Raw genomic sequence first — 20,288 nt, 5'->3', positions numbered from 1 at the left:
TAGTGCCCCAAAGACAAATTAGATTTTGGCATTAGAACACCTCCTTTCAAGTAGCAGCAAGGCCTTTTTATTATTTCATCTGATGAAATAGGGACCATCTTTGTTTAATTTGTTGTGGCTCCTGTGGTCACCTGACTAGAGTGTCCTGATTTTAGTATCAGGCTTTGATAGCAGGTGAAATGCAGTTCAGGTGCAGCCCTCCCTAGAGGAAAATCTCCACCTGCATCAGACGTGCTGGGTGAGTGCAGTCACAGCTATCATCCTCTGGGGTCCCATGTAAGCCCCCACAGTCTGCCCTGCAGTTATACTGAGCTGGTTGTGGAATGCCTGGTGGCTGACTGTTTTGCTTCCCTTCGTTCACCTTTACAATAGTGAAATAGTGTGCTAAAAGCTTCTACTGTTGTTACAGTATTTTTGTAAATTGAGCACAGTATCCTAGGGTAAACTGGAGATCTTCTAGTTTGTTTTATTTATTTGCCCCTTCATGAATTTCCTTGGGAGCTGGAACCATTGGAGGCCTGCTTTTAAAGGTCGATAACCACTGTGTCTGTCTCCACCAGCTACCTGAGGTTCATGCCAGAGGGAACGGATGGGGGCAGAGGGGTGGGGGGGAAGAGAAAGAGAAGAATTGAAAAGAAACAGACAGGAAGGGAGCAGGGCTGGTTTCAGTTCCTAGTCCGGCTCTTCATGGTTCAGGCATTTGGATCAAACACGGAAGTACTGCTGTTGATGGTATCTAAAAACGTTAGTTCTGATAATGGAAAAAAACATTAAAAAGGAAGAATGCTCAAGATTGGGACGTTGTGCAGAAGTAGCTTCATGGAAAATAATGCTCCATTGTTTTTTTGGTTCCCACTGCCCAATTGTGTGTTCACTTGTCCTGACTTCTCTGTTAGCACTCTTGGTGAAAGTGAGTTTCCCATGCAACGATTTTAAGCCTCCAGGAACCCGAGAAGCGGAGATTTTATTTAAAGCCTTTGCAACCCAATAGGGGTTTGCGACAGAAGGAAACGTGTTTCATGCGGCCTGAAATCTCCGTTTGAATAGAGCATCATTTCATCAGCTGGCCCGCTGTGCTGGCATGCGACACCTGACTCCCACTGCTTGGGTAACTGCCCTTTTGTCCCTTTCTCAGAAGATAGGTTTCAAGAACACGTTGTTTTGTCAGTGTGCAGCAGGGCGTTTTGTTGAGTTGGGGGAGAAGGGCAGTCTGCAGGAGGAATACTTGTTGTTCCCATACATAGGGCCTCATTTACTAGGAACTGGCCTATGGCAGCGCTGCAGGTCTTATTGCTGTGCTGCCTTAGGTCAATGTGAAAGGGCATGAAAGCACCACATTTATGAAATACAGTGCATTCCTTTCCTTTACCCCTGCACTGGTGGACAATCTTCTACCTAGCACCAATGTTGACACACTTGCACCATGATGCAAGGGTGCCTCCATTGCAAGCAGGATTGTTTTTGTGCAGGAAGGGTCACATTCATGCATAAAAACAATCCAGAGGGCCTTTTCCTTGTTCTATGTGTTCTTCAGAATGCAGCACGCATGGAAAGAGGTAACAACATTTATTCTTGTTATGCCTGCTCGGGGGATGCGCAAGATTTTGGCGCTGTCCAAGTCAAAATCCATGGTTGTTGCAGTAGAACACCCACCGCAACACCCATGCTTTGCACTGCCTTGCCTTTCTCCATATCTATGAGGCCATGCAAAGCCCTGCAGTGTGGCTTTGCGTCGCCTCGTTGATATGATTGAGAGGCCTGCGCTACCAAATCATCAAATAAAGTGACGATCCAGTGGCGCAGGCCTCTTGCAAATACAACCCATATATATACTTTAAGGCTAGGAGCCACAACATGAACGAATGTGCAGTGCTATGCACTATATATATATATATATATATATATATATATATATATATATATATATATATATATATATATATATATATATATATACACAGACACGAGCAGAGACAATCTGCTGCAGGTGAGCCCACCACCACTTGGAAGGAGGAGCTTGTAATTCATTTATGTGTGGGTGCGAGCACTGCTTAACGACTAAGGCATTTGAAAAAGGCACAAGGCGAAACCGGTCATGCCACTGTTTCCTGAATTAAATACCGTCTAAAAGCCCCGCTGTGACCCTGGTTATCTTCTAAATGAAGGAGAGAGTGATTATATATATATATATATATATATATATATATATATATATATTTTATTTTTTTGTATTTTTTTTTTGCTCCTAAGGTACTAAGGTATCTAAAGTTCATGCATGTAACTAAGAAATTCTCCAAGTTCATGCAGAGCCAAGTGCCTTCTGTGTGCCTGCAGTATGTAAGGGAAATTCATTTAACCTGATATTTGTGTACTGTTACTGAGTTATTTTCAGGTAGCATATCTCGGAAACAGTGAGCAGGCATAAAAATGTGAAATATTTGCATTTTTCCTCACTTTTTCCTCTTTCCATGTGTGCTGCATTCTGCAGCTCACAAAGAAAGATGAGAACCCCTCTCAGGATGTTTTTGTGCAGGAAGGTACCCATTCCTTCACAAAAACAATCCTGCCTGCAACGGAGGCACCGTTGCACCATAGTGCAAGGGTGACTACATTGGCGCTAGGCAGCAAATTGTGCGCCAGTGCCCGGGGAAAGTACAAGAATGCACCATATTTCAGAAATACGGTGCATTCCTGCCCTTTCACATTGGCATAGAGCCGTGCAGCAAGAAGACTTGCAGCGCTTCCCATCACAAATTCCTAATAAATGAGGCCGGTTGTTTATGGACTGCAGGCGCATAAAACAGACTCTCTGTTCCTGAGTTCTGGAGTGAATTAATAAGGAGCTAGATATTGTACCGAAAATGATGTAGTAAATGCTGTTCTGACATCTGCATTAAAGCTATTGTTAATGTTATTGGTACTGGAAAGGATGTGGCAGGGATACTGCTGAGCCATCCACCATCACTAGCCAGACGCGCAGAAGTGCAGACGTGGGCTGATGAATGTCAGTGGCAAAGAAATGCTGCTGCTTATATATAGCGAAATCAAGCTCTTTAGTGTGGCTTTTTATCAATACACCATTGAGGGTTTGAGGTTGGCAATTGGTTAACTTTTTTATGCTTATCTTTCCTAATATACATCTTCAAAATGCTGATGATTTATGATATCTGTATACAGACAAAATGTGATGAGACATTTTTGAAAATGAAGGCTAGTTTGATCAATACCATTGTTTGGTGGGAATTACATGTGTACCTGTTCTCTAAGTCTTGATAAATCTATTTTGTGTGCTTTTTCTTCTTACTATATTTTGCATTTAATGCTTTAATATTAGATACGACACTGATGCTTATTACTATTGTGCATACAATAAAACATCCAATGCCCCAGAATTGTTCTGAAGTAGGATGTCACCCTTTACGTCATAGTTGTGTGAATTTGCTTGTCTCTGTGTGTGCCCTGATGTCATCATCCGTGCCTCTTACGGTGGTTGAGGCAAGAAGGTGGTCCTCGCTTACTGGAATACTTGGTGGTGGAAAGGAGATGTCTTAAAATATTTGGTGAACAGGGTCATCATCAGCATACATGGCAAGAACATTGTATGTGACATTTACATAAGACATAGCAAAATAATTAAGTAAAGGGAATGATATTGCTAGTCAATATCAAGCATACATCAGTCATGCATGAGGTGTATGTCTTTTGGCAGGGCTCTCCCTGATATACCACTTTGGCGGTCGTAATATATACAGTGCCACTCACTAGCCATCAAGGTTCCCCCCATCTTTGCACATTGCTTTGAATATGGTCTTGCTGGAGTGAGAGTCAGGTTAAATTAAGTATAATAGTTTAGAAAAATCATTCAGGCTATCCTTTGCTTGGTCAGGCCGTTGGACATTGGACTTTGAAGCAATAAGAGAAAATGTAATCACTGAATAAAAAATCTCATCAATAGTCAATATTGGGTGTGAGTCAATGACATGAGTTTTAAGAAGTTGAAACATTTATTATTTCAAATTTTTATCAGGTCAATTTTTATTAAACAGATTTATTCATCAGCCAAAAATTCAAATCAAGTTATTATCAATACGTTGCATAAATCATTCACAAGCGGCTTCCATAAAGGAAAGAATCCCTATTCCAAGAATAAATGAGGAAGGAGATCAATTAAACCCATAAATAACTCTATTCCGAGAGGGTGAGAGCAAGCATCAAGCTTTTAGGAGGTTCAATTCAATAATATGAGAAATAATTAAAGTGGAACGTCTCATAAGGAGTGTTAGAAACGGGACCCTGGCCGGCCAAGACTCGCGTCGAGGTCAGTCAGGGATCGCCATTTCTAACTGTCAGGGCAAGGGAGTCACACACCAAGATAACCCCTCTCTCGCCCTCTAGGTAACGTGGCGCGAGCAGTCAAGGCTAAACTTGGAGGCTATGTAGGTTAAGTGTTTGCGCGCGCACTCAGCAACAACACCCAAGGCCCACCACAAAGGAAACTCCACACAAGGTTATACAAAAATAGCCTTTGTATTATATCAAAAACACATTAGATAAAACATACACTTGGTTACACTGTGCCAACAGGCACGGGCAGAATTTACAAGGGGGATTTTTACAAGACAGGGCCACCTGGACCACTGTCAGGAATCATCACTTTTTAGGAATAGCAATTAGCACATAGAATACTTTTAGAATCAAAATAAACGTGTATCACAAATTAACACACAACCAGTAATTACTGGTAGAGCATCAGAACCTCCTACGCAACCCTAACCACCTTAGGCAACTATTGCGCAGGGAACAAAAGACCTCAACTAGCAACACCTGTACTAGGAGAAAAGCCACCCCCTAGGAATCACCAACATCTAGGGGCATAAGCATAGGCACATTACACATGATGCATTAACATTCAGCGGTGTAGGGAAGAAAGACACATGATGGATCCAAACACATTCAGAGGTGCGAGCACAAGACAACACATGATGCAGTACCTACATTCAGCGGTGTATGCAAGGAAAGACACATGGCGGTTCGGAACACATTCAGCGGTGCGAGCACAAGCAATTGCGCAAAACTTCCTATGAGCCACAACCTGTGGTAGTCCCTGTGTCCAAAGTCAGGGGCAGGCTATAATAGCCAAAAAGTACACCCAGCCTAAACGTAGCAACTGTCCACTAAGTGCTGGACAGTTGTAGGTAACAAGGATGCCAACGTTGGAGCCTCGTGGGCTCAAGAACCAGGTGGGCAAGGAGCCTTTCAGGGGCTCGCCAGACAAATCTGCAACTGAGAGCTTCAGTGCTCTAAAACAATGAAATGCCCCCCTCGAGCCTTCTGTGGGCTCGCAAAATCACTGTGGGCGCAAGAGCCTCTCAGGGCTCGTGACCAGGAAATGCCCCTGAGCCTCGCAGGCTCTGAACACCGGAGGGGGGGGCGCGGGCACCGACAATGTGCCCCGACAAGGTAGAGCCTCGCTGGCTCTAAACAAATGCCCCCTGAGCCCTCTCAGGGCTCTACACAAAAATGGCCCATTCGTTGGAGTCTCTCCTCGGGAGACTCGAAGGCGGAAATGCCCCCGGAGCCCTCACAGGCTCCACACAAGATTGCAGCAGCGTCGGAGCGGCCCTCTGCCAATCGGGGCCGCTCGAGGAACAAAGAACCCTGTCCCCGCACTCACCGGTACTTCGTTGGTGCTGCGGGGGCAGGAACACTGCCGGCTCTCCTCGCTGGCAGCGCGGGGCTCCTCGTCCTCGGAGCCCCGCCGGCGGCGCCTCTCTCTCCTCGCTTGCCTGGTTGTAGGCGGGACTTCCGGTCGGCCTCTCAGGGGCCGCGCTGCGATTGGCCGGTCGGCCAGATGCTTCCGGGTCGTCGCGGGCAGCGCGGCGGCCCGTTCCAGGTAGGCAGGCGGGCTCCCAGTACCCGAGGAGTGGGCTCCCTCGAGGTATTTACAACAGAAAGTACGGGGCAATGCCGGGTGGGCACCGGCGCTTAAATTAAGAATAAAGCGAGGTGGCACTCGCTAATGCCGCAAATCGGCACGATCAGCCGGGCAGATGCCGGGTGGGCACCGGCTGCACAGCGAGCGCTCCCCAGCGCTCGGGGACAGTCAATACAGCGCTCTCAAGCGCCAAAAGGACAACAAAGCGCTTCAGGAAAAGTCCAACGTGTTCCCAGGCAGGGAACACCAGCACAGCGCTTCCAGCTGCCCTCAGCAGGGCAGGGTCCCAGCAAAGGTCCTTAGGTAGGCAGGGGGGCAAGGCTGGGCCAGGGGCCAGCTCACTGGCCCTCCAGGCAGGGAGGCAGTCCAAGTGGCGGTTCCTCCTGGCCCCAGCAGCAGCAGCAGCCCCCTCAAGATCCTAGAAGAGAACAATTTCAGTGGGGACACAACCCCATTTTTATACACTGAAATCCTTTGTCACAATGTGCAGGGTGGGGGGAAAACCAGTCGCAGCTGGTTCTGGAGCACTCTTGATGGCCCAACCACCCATTTCATTCACTGGGGAGGCTAGGGTCGTTAGACACACCACAGGGGGGCGGAGCCAGCATTGTGTGGGGAAAACCCAGCCCATCCAGGACACAGGTACACTCCTCCCACACATCACTCATGCTAATCTCCCACTCACCACCGGGCAGACCCATCCAGACTTCCTGGAGCCTGGCATGCCAGCCAGCTCCAGCCAATCACGCTCCAGCACCCTCACAGCACATGCACACATATCTCAATGTCCAGAAGTAGCACTTCCCAACTAGACACAAACATGCCGCAGACACCATCTTGCAGCATTCACTCTCACGAGTTTACACATACCAAACTCGAGCCTGTACTCCCCACGCATCAGGAACTACTAGGGACACACACATTCCCCATGCATTCCTATGGGAGGGCAGGCCAGCCATACTACACGCACGCACTTTCACTCTGGGACCCAGGGAAAAAGTGCGCCAAGCCAGAAATCATGAACACCAGGTCGCCATCAAAAGCAAAAAGTTCAGGGGTGAACCAGCCATAAAGGCCCGGGTCCAACACAACCCCCTTCCAGCCAAAACGCAGGGTAGACCGATCACCACCGTGATGGGCTTCCCTGCTTTGGGCGAAAGAACAAGGACACGGGCCCGCCACTGCCGGGACACCGTCCTGTTCCACGCCACTGTGAACCCCTGGGATTCCTTCTCAAACCACTATCTGGAACAACTGGGCTACCCCACTGGTACTCCTCAGCTGTCCCCGGCCAGGACCAGGCCCTGGGCCACCCAGGTACCACTGGTTCCTGCCTACTCACCGAGTGGGGGGTAGTAACCCCTGGCACATAGTGTCCATTCTCCACTCTCCCTGTCTGCAAGACAGGACTAGACTGCCACCGGTTCACCAGCCTTTGGTCTACAACCTCAGGCGGACCAGGAGTCTCAGGGAAGGCTCTCCTCCCCCTACCTCTTCTTCTAGGGTTCCTCCACCTCCTGCGAGGTGTACCCCTAGAACGCCATTCCAACCCAGGGTTTAACCCCTCAGGTTGCGCCGGGGTCAGAGGCGGGCTCTCCCACCCTCTGCACCCCCTTCCAGAGTTCTGCACCCTCCCAACTGGAGAGGTACCCCTGGAAGAAGCACTGGCGAGGACTCTGTTTACAGAAGTCTCACCCTTCAGGTCAGGCCGATCCTGCACCTGGCCTCCCAACCTTCGGTCTAAACCTCTAGGCGGGATAATTGCCTGGCACTCCAGGACTTCTGGGGACTCACTCACCATCCCCCTGAGGCTAGCACATGACTCATGTGCTGTGTGACTGTCTGTCTGGCGCAGATCTCCCGCCTCCTGTCCACCTGACAGTGCGGGAAGATCCCCCAGAACAGAAGTGGTGTCACCATGGTCACTAACCGGGAACTTCGCCCAACTGGGTAGTCCCTGACCCACTGGTTCTCCCACTGGGGAACTCCCCCAATCACTCCTCACTTCGGACTTCCGTGCCCCCCCAACTGGAGTGGCACTGCCGGGCACTAGAACCACTGGAACACTATTTAAAGATACTCCAGGTTCTCTAGACACTAGGGGATCACCCTCAAGGGGTCTGACAGGACAGCCTAGATCCCTAACCTGGTGTTCCCTCAAGAAACCATCCAGGTTCTGAGACTGGGTTTCGGGCACCTGGGAACACTCAGTCCCCCACTCACTCTTACTCCACGGAGACAAGACGTGAGCCCCTTCACCCCTCTCACTGCACTGGGACCTAGCTGGGCTACTCTGAGCCTCTTCCACCACACTGGTCTGGAAGATACCTAACCCACTACTCTCGGGTTCACTCACCCATGACGTGTCAGAACCACTGGCACCTTCCCAGCGGTCTGCTTCCTTTGCCATGTCCCAAGGACTCACATAGTCACCTCTTGACAGGTGTTTGCGCAACTCTGGCACAAAACAATTGAGCAACTGCTCTCTGATAACAAGGTTGAGTAGTCCATCAAAATCAGGTTCCCCATGAACCTCTAACCAATCAATCAGGGTATCGTGACAATCATCCACATAATCTCCCCAATCCTGGTGAGGCAGTCTCCTACTGCCCCTGAACTTCAACCTGTATGGGTCCTCTCGGGAACAAGGTACCACTCTTTGGAAACGGGGCATGGCACTTCCCGCACCAAACTCTCTCTTGCTGCCACCACTGGATCCAACCCTCCCTGGGGAATCCAGAAAACTATAACTGCGGTCAGGGGATAACCTACCCTCTAGGGCTATCTTCTCCCTGGCCAAGGCCCTCTCAGCCTCTGCAGTCCACTCATTCACACCCAGCTGCGCCATCTCTCTGACATGCTCTAACCTGAGCTTCTCCATGGCCAACTGGTGCTCCCTCTCTTCTCTCCTATCCACCCACTCCTCTGGGGACAGGGAAAGGGATGGGGTGCTACATCTGACACTGGACCCAGCAAGGGACTCCCTATCTAGGGGGTACTCGCTCTCTGCTGGCGCCCATCCACTGTCATCCTCACTCTCCACATCAGACTCTTCAGGGCTCCCCTCAGACCCACCACCCTCATGGTGTGCGGTCCGGGCCCTCTCCCTCTCACTGTGCTCACGCTCCCAGTCACTCTTCTGCCACAGGATCATGTTATCCCTAAGCTTGGACTGGGTGTCTGACTCACTCACTGGGATGTCTCTCTCCTTACAAAAATGCACCAACTCATGCATACTGTACTTAAACAGACCACAGAGGTTAAAAGGAGATTCCATCTTGACAGGATGCTCACAGACACGTGCAACACAGGGGACTTAACTGTCAGAGCTGAAGCAAGAGCACACGGTTCAAAAGTATTTCAGCAAGCTCCCTACTAAAGAGAACTCACACTAATCTGTCCAGGCAACACACCATTCATCCACGCACACCCTCCCCTCGGACCGGTAAGGCAGTTTTTACCACCCCTGATTTCTCAACCTGACCACACGTGACACAGGTACCAAACTCTGGGAGCAGGGCAGGGGACAAATGTACTGGACACTCTTTGGAAAAAGAAATACTAGAACTTCAAAGGACAATAATCCCCAACATGTAATTATCTAAAATGCAGAGCTTTGTAGTGTGGCCTGTTGCCACTGCAGTACAACGCAAACACAAATCCGGATCCTCACCGCCTGCCACCAATGTTAGAAACGGGACCCTGGCCGGCCAAGACTCGCGTCGAGGTCAGTCAGGGATCGCCATTTCTAACTGTCAGGGCAAGGGAGTCACACACCAAGATAACCCCTCTCTCGCCCTCTAGGTAACGTGGCGCGAGCAGTCAAGGCTAAACTTGGAGGCTATGTAGGTTAAGTGTTTGCGCGCGCACTCAGCAACAACACCCAAGGCCCACCACAAAGGAAACTCCACACAAGGTTATACAAAAATAGCCTTTGTATTATATCAAAAACACATTAGATAAAACATACACTTGGTTACACTGTGCCAACAGGCACGGGCAGAATTTACAAGGGGGATTTTTACAAGACAGGGCCACCTGGACCACTGTCAGGAATCATCACTTTTTAGGAATAGCAATTAGCACATAGAATACTTTTAGAATCAAAATAAACGTGTATCACAAATTAACACACAACCAGTAATTACTGGTAGAGCATCAGAACCTCCTACGCAACCCTAACCACCTTAGGCAACTATTGCGCAGGGAACAAAAGACCTCAACTAGCAACACCTGTACTAGGAGAAAAGCCACCCCCTAGGAATCACCAACATCTAGGGGCATAAGCATAGGCACATTACACATGATGCATTAACATTCAGCGGTGTAGGGAAGAAAGACACATGATGGATCCAAACACATTCAGAGGTGCGAGCACAAGACAACACATGATGCAGTACCTACATTCAGCGGTGTATGCAAGGAAAGACACATGGCGGTTCGGAACACATTCAGCGGTGCGAGCACAAGCAATTGCGCAAAACTTCCTATGAGCCACAACCTGTGGTAGTCCCTGTGTCCAAAGTCAGGGGCAGGCTATAATAGCCAAAAAGTACACCCAGCCTAAACGTAGCAACTGTCCACTAAGTGCTGGACAGTTGTAGGTAACAAGGATGCCAACGTTGGAGCCTCGTGGGCTCAAGAACCAGGTGGGCAAGGAGCCTTTCAGGGGCTCGCCAGACAAATCTGCAACTGAGAGCTTCAGTGCTCTAAAACAATGAAATGCCCCCCTCGAGCCTTCTGTGGGCTCGCAAAATCACTGTGGGCGCAAGAGCCTCTCAGGGCTCGTGACCAGGAAATGCCCCTGAGCCTCGCAGGCTCTGAACACCGGAGGGGGGGGCGCGGGCACCGACAATGTGCCCCGACAAGGTAGAGCCTCGCTGGCTCTAAACAAATGCCCCCTGAGCCCTCTCAGGGCTCTACACAAAAATGGCCCATTCGTTGGAGTCTCTCCTCGGGAGACTCGAAGGCGGAAATGCCCCCGGAGCCCTCACAGGCTCCACACAAGATTGCAGCAGCGTCGGAGCGGCCCTCTGCCAATCGGGGCCGCTCGAGGAACAAAGAACCCTGTCCCCGCACTCACCGGTACTTCGTTGGTGCTGCGGGGGCAGGAACACTGCCGGCTCTCCTCGCTGGCAGCGCGGGGCTCCTCGTCCTCGGAGCCCCGCCGGCGGCGCCTCTCTCTCCTCGCTTGCCTGGTTGTAGGCGGGACTTCCGGTCGGCCTCTCAGGGGCCGCGCTGCGATTGGCCGGTCGGCCAGATGCTTCCGGGTCGTCGCGGGCAGCGCGGCGGCCCGTTCCAGGTAGGCAGGCGGGCTCCCAGTACCCGAGGAGTGGGCTCCCTCGAGGTATTTACAACAGAAAGTACGGGGCAATGCCGGGTGGGCACCGGCGCTTAAATTAAGAATAAAGCGAGGTGGCACTCGCTAATGCCGCAAATCGGCACGATCAGCCGGGCAGATGCCGGGTGGGCACCGGCTGCACAGCGAGCGCTCCCCAGCGCTCGGGGACAGTCAATACAGCGCTCTCAAGCGCCAAAAGGACAACAAAGCGCTTCAGGAAAAGTCCAACGTGTTCCCAGGCAGGGAACACCAGCACAGCGCTTCCAGCTGCCCTCAGCAGGGCAGGGTCCCAGCAAAGGTCCTTAGGTAGGCAGGGGGGCAAGGCTGGGCCAGGGGCCAGCTCACTGGCCCTCCAGGCAGGGAGGCAGTCCAAGTGGCGGTTCCTCCTGGCCCCAGCAGCAGCAGCAGCCCCCTCAAGATCCTAGAAGAGAACAATTTCAGTGGGGACACAACCCCATTTTTATACACTGAAATCCTTTGTCACAATGTGCAGGGTGGGGGGAAAACCAGTCGCAGCTGGTTCTGGAGCACTCTTGATGGCCCAACCACCCATTTCATTCACTGGGGAGGCTAGGGTCGTTAGACACACCACAGGGGGGCGGAGCCAGCATTGTGTGGGGAAAACCCAGCCCATCCAGGACACAGGTACACTCCTCCCACACATCACTCATGCTAATCTCCCACTCACCACCGGGCAGACCCATCCAGACTTCCTGGAGCCTGGCATGCCAGCCAGCTCCAGCCAATCACGCTCCAGCACCCTCACAGCACATGCACACATATCTCAATGTCCAGAAGTAGCACTTCCCAACTAGACACAAACATGCCGCAGACACCATCTTGCAGCATTCACTCTCACGAGTTTACACATACCAAACTCGAGCCTGTACTCCCCACGCATCAGGAACTACTAGGGACACACACATTCCCCATGCATTCCTATGGGAGGGCAGGCCAGCCATACTACACGCACGCACTTTCACTCTGGGACCCAGGGAAAAAGTGCGCCAAGCCAGAAATCATGAACACCAGGTCGCCATCAAAAGCAAAAAGTTCAGGGGTGAACCAGCCATAAAGGCCCGGGTCCAACAAGGAGAGGTTCAAAAACTCAGTAGAGTCACGGCACAATTAAGCACAGGGTCTGGGGCAATTGGAAAGGGTTTCAATCAAAGCTCTATGGACCAAAGTCTGCTAATGTGAACCAGGAACTGAGTGTTCTCTAATCTAGGAACAAGCACTTATATAAAAACAGCATTTTTGTTAGTATCAGCAACTAACATTTGAAAATGACATAACCTGAAAAGAAAAAACAAGTTTAGCTTATGGGATCAGCATTCCGTATTTTCTGCTCATCCTTCTTGTATGGTTGCACAGTCTCAATGTTAGGCTATATCCTAATCATTTCTAACAATGAAGTTTAACAAAACAGCAACTATTCTACAAAATATGTGAATCATGTTATAAAAGGTTATTCTTTTAATGAAAAACATCTTTTATTGAAGATCAAAAGTACACATTTGTGTTATATCCTTCTTGTGCATTAGCTCATTTTCCCCAAAATACATCAATTTCTTTAACATTTCTAAATGAACAACTTTTTAACATTGCAATAAAACAGCTTGAGGCCTACTATGTGTAAGTGTGATAGCAGAGTACATTTTCATTTTAAGCAGTTTCTTCTGTTTTTGCTTACGTTAATATCTACATGTTTATTTAAAACTAAATTACTGCATTTCAAATCAAACACCCTAATAATTCCCCCCTCTAATGCTGTCAACCATTATAATTGTTTACATACATGAGCTGCTTTTCAAAGACTACTTTCATCTTCAGTTGAGTTGTTCTTTTTCTTTTTAAACTCCAGTATTGTTTTGCCTTTTGATAATCCTGATAAATTAGTTCACATAATTCTAATTCTCCTTCCGTCCTTTTATTCATTGCTCTGCTTTTTATTCTGTTAATGAAATATCTACAATCTTTATAAAGAACAAATAGAAGCAATAAGCAACACCCTACTATTAGTGTGACCATAAATACAGCTTTCAAAATTCTTCTGCTGGCAGCTGTAAACCAATCAGAAATGGTCAAATTTCCTTTTCCAAAATGTTCTAAAACACTGTATGTGTCTAGGGGTTCTAATTCGGGTTTCAGATCAGAAATGCGCTTTGCAAATTCTTTAATCCTCATACTCTCATTAGGTATATATGAACAGTACTGCTGAGATTTCAGGATTTGGCAGACTCTGCCTTCCTCTGAAAGTAGGATGTCTAACACCATTGATCTACTTGTCACGAATCCTGTGTTTGCCACTAGCAAAGGTCCAGATATACTAGTTGCCTGCATGTCGACAACAGTGGAAGGTTTTCCGATTCTCCTATCGTTCAAAATACCTCCTACTGGTGGAATTATTGCTCCAAATATGCCTCCAACTAATTGGTATGCATTCTGTGTACCACATGTCTGTCGGTGTGCAGGTGTCATTGTCAAAGCATCTATACTATATACATGGTACCTTTTTGGGAATAAAACACATAAATAACCAATATCCTTCCAGTAAGCAGGCAATTGAAAGCATGCATCTTGTCCACAAACAAAATAAACTCCAGGAATCATCATTTTGTCACTTTGTAAAATTTGTCATTCCCTTCCTGTATGTTAAATTAGGTGTTCACAACAACTTATTCCTACATGTCGTGTTCTACTTTGGGTTTTTCGTTTAAACAAACAGATTTTCCCTTTTTGTCTCCTGCCTAATTGTATTTTGAGGTAAATCATTTTATTTCTTCCAAACGATTCTCAAAACATCTTCCTGTCTATTCTTACTGTGTGTGATATTCTGGTTTCTTTCTTCTAGTGTCATGATGAATACGTTTTCTAATGGTCTCATTCAGCAGGTCAAATTGTTTTCTTATGCCTTAACACTATCTTTTGGATATTAAGATCTAAAATGATGTCAAGCAGTGTCCATGTCTTTTGCTTGTGGGTATATGCTGATCAAAGGAGAAAGGATCACTTGTCCTGCTCAACCTTAAGTATACAGGACTAGCAAAGGGTGTCCCAGTAAAAAGACCCTCATGAATGGATCTATTTTCCACCTCCCCTCTTTTGATTAGAAGTTTTGCTTGTGGGTGTCAGTTAATGCTTTTCTGTAACGGCGCTCTTGAAAGAACTGGATTGTAGTGTAGAAATATTCAACATGTCCTCGCCTATATACTAATGTAAGCAAAATACTACATGATATTGCATATGACAATGGAGCATGGAGATAAGTTACTTCTTCTGCAGCTGATGGATACAAAAATGACCTACAACCCAGCCTTCACCTCAGTCTTCTGAGTAAAATGATACCTCACTTGTGTGAGTGCCCAAAGCAGAGTCAGCCTAAAAATGTATAAACCAATTTGCCCTTATCAACACGCTTTGATAAACCCTCAATCTCTGCACATTTTTCGCCCATTCCTGTTGCAGGCACTCGGCCCACCCACACAAGTGACACATCATTTTACTTGGGAGACTGAGGGAAATGCTGGGTGGAAATGCTGGGTGGTAGGAAATGTGTGCTGGTGCATAATGCCACACAGGGCATTTTAGGTATGAATACATGTTAGAATTCACAAAAGGCACACCACACTGTACTCCTTGGGTGATCCCCCTCAGAAATGTGAGGAAAATTTGATTTTCTTTAAGCTAAATTTGAGGTTTGCAGGGGATTCTGGGTAATAAATGTTGGGGGATCCATGCAAGCCACCCTCCCTGGACTCCCCGAGGGTCTAGTATTCAGAAATGTCTGGGTTTGGTAGGTTTCCCTAGATGGCCGCCACGCTCGGGACCAAAAACGCAGGTTCCCCCCCTGCAAAACCAGGTCATTTTGTTATAGATAATTTTGATGTCTCCACAATACATTTTGGGCCCTTCCCTGTCACAGGCACTTAGTCTACCCACACAAGTGAGGCACCATTGTTACCAGGAAACATGGGGGAACGCTGGGTGGTAGAACATTTGTGTTGGCCCAGTGATCCACAACTTGCCCACAAAGAAATGTGAGGAAATTAGATTTTCTAGCCAAATTTGAGTTTTGCAGGGGGTTCTGGGTAAGACAATGTTGGGGGACCATGCAGGCCACACCTCACTGGAACTCCACCAGTTGTTTTATTTTCAGAAATGTCTGGGCTTGGTAGATTTCCCTAGATGAATGCTGAGCCCGGGACCAAAAACGTAGGTGGCTCCCTTACAAAACCACCTCTCCTTGTGGCAGAACAATTTGATGTCTCCACAATATGTTTGGGCTCTTCCCTGTCGCAGACACTTGGCCCACCCACAAAAGTGAGGCACCATTGCTATGAGGAGACCTGAGGAAACGCTGGGTGGTAGGAAACCTGTGTCGACCCGGTGATCCCACAACTTTCCCAAATGTGATTTGTTTAGCTAAATGCAGAGGTTTGCAGGGGATTCTGGGTAAAACAATATTGGGGATCCACGCTAGCCACACATCCTCGGACTCCCTAGGGTATCAAGTTTTGAGTAATATCTGGGTTGGGTAGATTTCCCTAGATGGCCACCGAGCCCGGGACCAAAAAGGCAGGTAAATCCCTTGTTAAATCAGGTCATTTTGTGATATATAATTTTGATGTCTCCACAATATGTTTTGGGCCCTTTCCTGTAGCGTGTTTTGGCCCATTCACACAAGTGAGGTAGCATTTTTATCGGGATACCTGGGGGAACACTAGGTGTTGGAAATTAGTGGTTTCTTTCTGATTCTGGAAGAATATGGCATGGTAATCAAAGGAAAATGTGTGACTTTAGTCACATTTTGAAGTTTACAGGGCATTGTGGATAAGAAAACTTGTTGCGATCTGCAAGAGGCCCCACACCCTGTATTACCCTGAGTTTTTAGTTTATGAACGTGTCTAGAATTGGTAGATTTTCCCTAGAGACAAGGTACAACTTTGCAGAGAAAGACAAATATTACTGACAATGTATCTATTCCTCAAGTACACACATATTTGGTTGAATTTGGCACAAGAGTGAGTGAAGAATCAGAGAGTACATTTTTATGAACAAGAGATTTCACAAAAATGAAATGTACTGTTAATATTTGAAAGTTTGAAAGCCTAAACCAATGACTTACAGCTCGTGGGATGTAAAGCTGCAAGGCACCAACCACTTTACAGGCTATTCAAACACCTTTCATACGTGACACACACAAGACCATTCACACCGCCAGTTATGGGCCCAGAACATTACAACACTCACATCAACAGAAACTACCATTCACTAGAGCATCAATTTCATATGCCCACATGACTGTCACAGCAATGACACCGGCTGGTGGTTGATGGTGAGTGTGCACTGGCATTTTGCTAGCATCATGTGTAGTGGCCAGCAGCAAGTAACGTTGGTCCACACACACCACCAGCCAAGTGCCAGTCCACACACACGATCCGCCAGGCACCAGTCCACGAACACCACCAGCCAAGCACCAGTCCACACACATCACTAGCCAAGCATCAGTCCTCGCACACCACCACCAGCCAAGCACCAGTCCACGCACTTTGCCAGCCAAATACCACTCCACCCACACCAGCAGCCAATCACCAGTCCATACCCACTGCCAGCCAAGCACCAGTCAGCGCACACTGCCAGCCAAATCCCAGTCCATGCACACCCCCAGCCAAATGCCAGTCAAAGCACACCACCAGCCAAAGGCCAGTCCAAGCACACAGCCAGCCAAATGCCAGTCCATGCACACTGCCAGCCAAGCACAAGTCCACACACATCATCACGTTTTTTTAAACAAAAAAGAAAACACAAACCTATTGGAAGCAGATACAAAACAATAACTGCAAATGCAATACCTCTAACTAAATACATCAAACTAGTGCCAACCATGAAATCTGAACAATAAACAAAACAGTTCACTTTTACACTCATGGTTGCACCCAAAAACTCAATTTCGTGTAGTACATCTCAAAACATGTGGACATACACAGCCAAGGATTAGAAGGATAATTGGGACAGTACATATGACTCTCCTTAAGGATACCTCTTTGGGCACAGACTCTACATTTCTTAGTGGGAAAGTTTTGTTTTGACCGTGAGATGAATGCAATCAGGAAAATGGCAATCTTTCAATCCATCCACCTCCCCCAGCACTGCTTCTCCAGGAACTCTTGCCTGTTCCACTATCACAAGGCTGCCTGTCAGAGATGACTGAAACTGAACAAATGTCATCTTTGACTCTGGAGAACAATCCTCTAAACAAAAGCATTGAAGGATGCTAAATGGAATAAATGGATAGCCAACTTGTTATACCACACGTGCGCCTTACGGACAGCAGTGTAAGGTTCCAACCTCAGATATGCTTTACATACACCTCCCATGGGCTTATTGTCGACTTAAATGAACACAGATTTACGCACTTCAGAATCTGACCTCAAACGGACACATGTGAAGTACGTCCATCATTGATGGTAGTCAGCATGTAGACATCTCTCCTGTCAGAAAATTTCCAAAGCAAGAAGTACAGCATTACGCAAGTCCCTGCACTGCGGGAACTACCAAGTCCCCACACAATTTTCTCACTAACTCCAAAAGTGGACGGACAACCAGCAGGGTCAATACTGCAATCCCTACCTCTGTGCACTCTGAATTTATAGACATATCGAGGTCTACTCTCAGACAGCATGTACATCCTAATTCCATAACATGCCCACTTGCTAGGAATGTACTGCCTAAAAACCAATCGGCCCTTAAACAGGACCAAAGACTCATCCACAGTTATTTTTTTCCCTGGAACATAGATACCTGAAAATCGATCTACAAAGTGATCAAGGACAGGCCGAACCTTAAAAAGACAGTCACAATCAGGGTGATCTTGTGGCAACAGTAAATCATTATCAACAAAATGCAGTATCCAAAGAAGAAGCAATACCGATTACGACCAATGGTTGCAGGAAATATAGCCGTTGCCATCAAGGGAGTAGTAGACAAATATGAAGACAGTGATGGCTTTCTTATCAGACCCATCAAAAAGTTACACCCAAGAACTTCTTCCACTTATCCAGATTTGAGGAAGTCCACTGAGTGGTTCTAGAGTGTGGCCTAAGTCTGGCACTGTGGTCCCTCAAATACTGTTCAGCATACAAATTAGTCTGCTCAACAATCTCTTTCAAAAATACATTGTCCATAAACAGCTGAAAGACATTTTTAGGAAACAAGTTTCAAGTATTCACTCTAAGCCCTGCAGCATCACTATAGGCAAGCAACAACTGCTGCACCATGTTTGGGGCAATCAAGAGTCCAGCACTTCTAATAGGAATCCTTTCAGTCCCATGATGCAATCCAGATCCCTCATGCTTCTCTATTGGTAAATCAGTCTTCCTCTAAAAGCAGCACTTCATCCGCACTGAGAGCGGTTTCATCATCAGATGAAGCCTCTTGGACAGAATTTTCACCCCCAGAATCCTGGCCTTCCTCCTCTGCCTCAGATGCAGAGTCAGTCTAACAATCATGGTCAGAAGAAGATTTAAAAAGCATAACAACAACCTGAGAGCAGTCATTCTGTGGCTAGCCATAATCCTTACTAAGAAAAGTAACTTGACAAACAAAGTCAACAATACCTAGTGTTGTATAAAATAAGTAATACACACAGTGTGGCTTCATCAAACGGAAAGCAAAACTACTGAGATATAGCAAAATCTAGAAGGAAAAGTCAATCAATGCACAGCACACAAAGACCTAGCTACTCTAAAATGATACTACCCACTTGCCAGAGACTGCAACACTGAGGATCAATTGCACTTACTCTGCAAAGACACTGCAAGCCCTAAAGAAGTCCCACTGGAAAGAAAAGAAAAAACATTACACAAAAAGCAGTAAAGAATGACAATCACACAAAGCCTAATGAAACAAATTGTACTAACGTGCGAAGGATATACATTAGATGAAAAAATTACAAAATGAGTTGCTTACCAACCCCAACTCCACAAAATGCAGAACGGCCAAAGCTGCACCCGCATACAGAATTCACAAACAACCCAAAGGAAATGATTGGCTATACAATGAAAGAAAGAAAAGAAAATTAAAACATGAATAAAAATTAGCACAAAGTATTAAAAGACACTGATATTCCCCCAAAAGGAGACGTGCACCACTAGATGTAGTAAGCCGTACCCCAGAAACAGATCTCCCACCATATACGTAAACTTATTCCCAGGTGACGCAAGTGTTACCACCCACCCTGAGGCTTAATCCACTCATAAATCTCTCAACGGGGCAAAACCACACCCAAAGGCCTGATTAGCCTAAAAATGCCACAATATGCCCTCAGAGGAAGGTGGCATAAAAATAAATATGGGCCCCTCAAGGGGAGTGAGCCATCTCCGAGGGGTCACTCTCCTTCAAGACATAACTTCCTGGTGTCTAATGGGCTTCCGCCCACAAATGCAGATCGGCTTAAAAACAGCTGATCTGCCCTTTGTGGGGCGTGGAATACCTAAAAAAAAAATCTCCACCTGAGGGGATCAACCCTTCCTAAGGAGTTGCTCCACAAACAAGAAAACAATTGCTAGTAGTTTAGTGTGCTTCACCCTCCCAGAGGGCAGGTCAGCCTAAAATCAAATGATCTGCCCTCTGGGGGTGGAGTGGAGTAACTAAAAAATATTCTCCCACCGAGGGGAGCAACTTTTGCCCAAGGGCTCACTCCCCAAACAAGAAAACAATCCCTGGTTGTTTAGTGGGCTTCTAACCCCCACACAGAGGGCAAATCTGCCTAAAAACATCAGATATGCCCTAAGGAGGGGATGGAACAAACAAAGAAAAGTCCCCCAAGGAAAGCGACCCTTGCCCGAGGGGTTGCTCCCCATAATCATCATTATAAAATATTTCCAGGCTTCTAGTGGGTTTTGATCGCCCCTGAGGGCTGATCAGCCTACAAAATGGCATAATCAGCCCCGGGTGGGGGGGGGGGCAGAAACATGGATAAAATATGCCCCAAGGGGAGCGACCCTTGCC

The 20,288-nt window shown here is 47.4% G+C and overlaps 1 pseudogene; it reads right to left on the bottom strand.

The window, feature by feature from the left end:
- Positions 1–18,647: 18,647 nt before the first annotated feature.
- LOC147664968 (uncharacterized) overlaps positions 18,648–20,288 on the bottom strand; it is a 36,089-nt pseudogene continuing 34,448 nt past the window's right edge.

This window comes from Lissotriton vulgaris, unplaced genomic scaffold (genome assembly GCF_964263255.1).
Source record: "Lissotriton vulgaris unplaced genomic scaffold, aLisVul1.2 SCAFFOLD_1091, whole genome shotgun sequence".
In the NCBI taxonomy this organism is placed as follows: domain Eukaryota; kingdom Metazoa; phylum Chordata; class Amphibia; order Caudata; family Salamandridae; genus Lissotriton; species Lissotriton vulgaris.
Note: the sequence above shows the minus strand (reverse complement) of the source record. Positions and strands in the feature narration are given on the sequence as shown.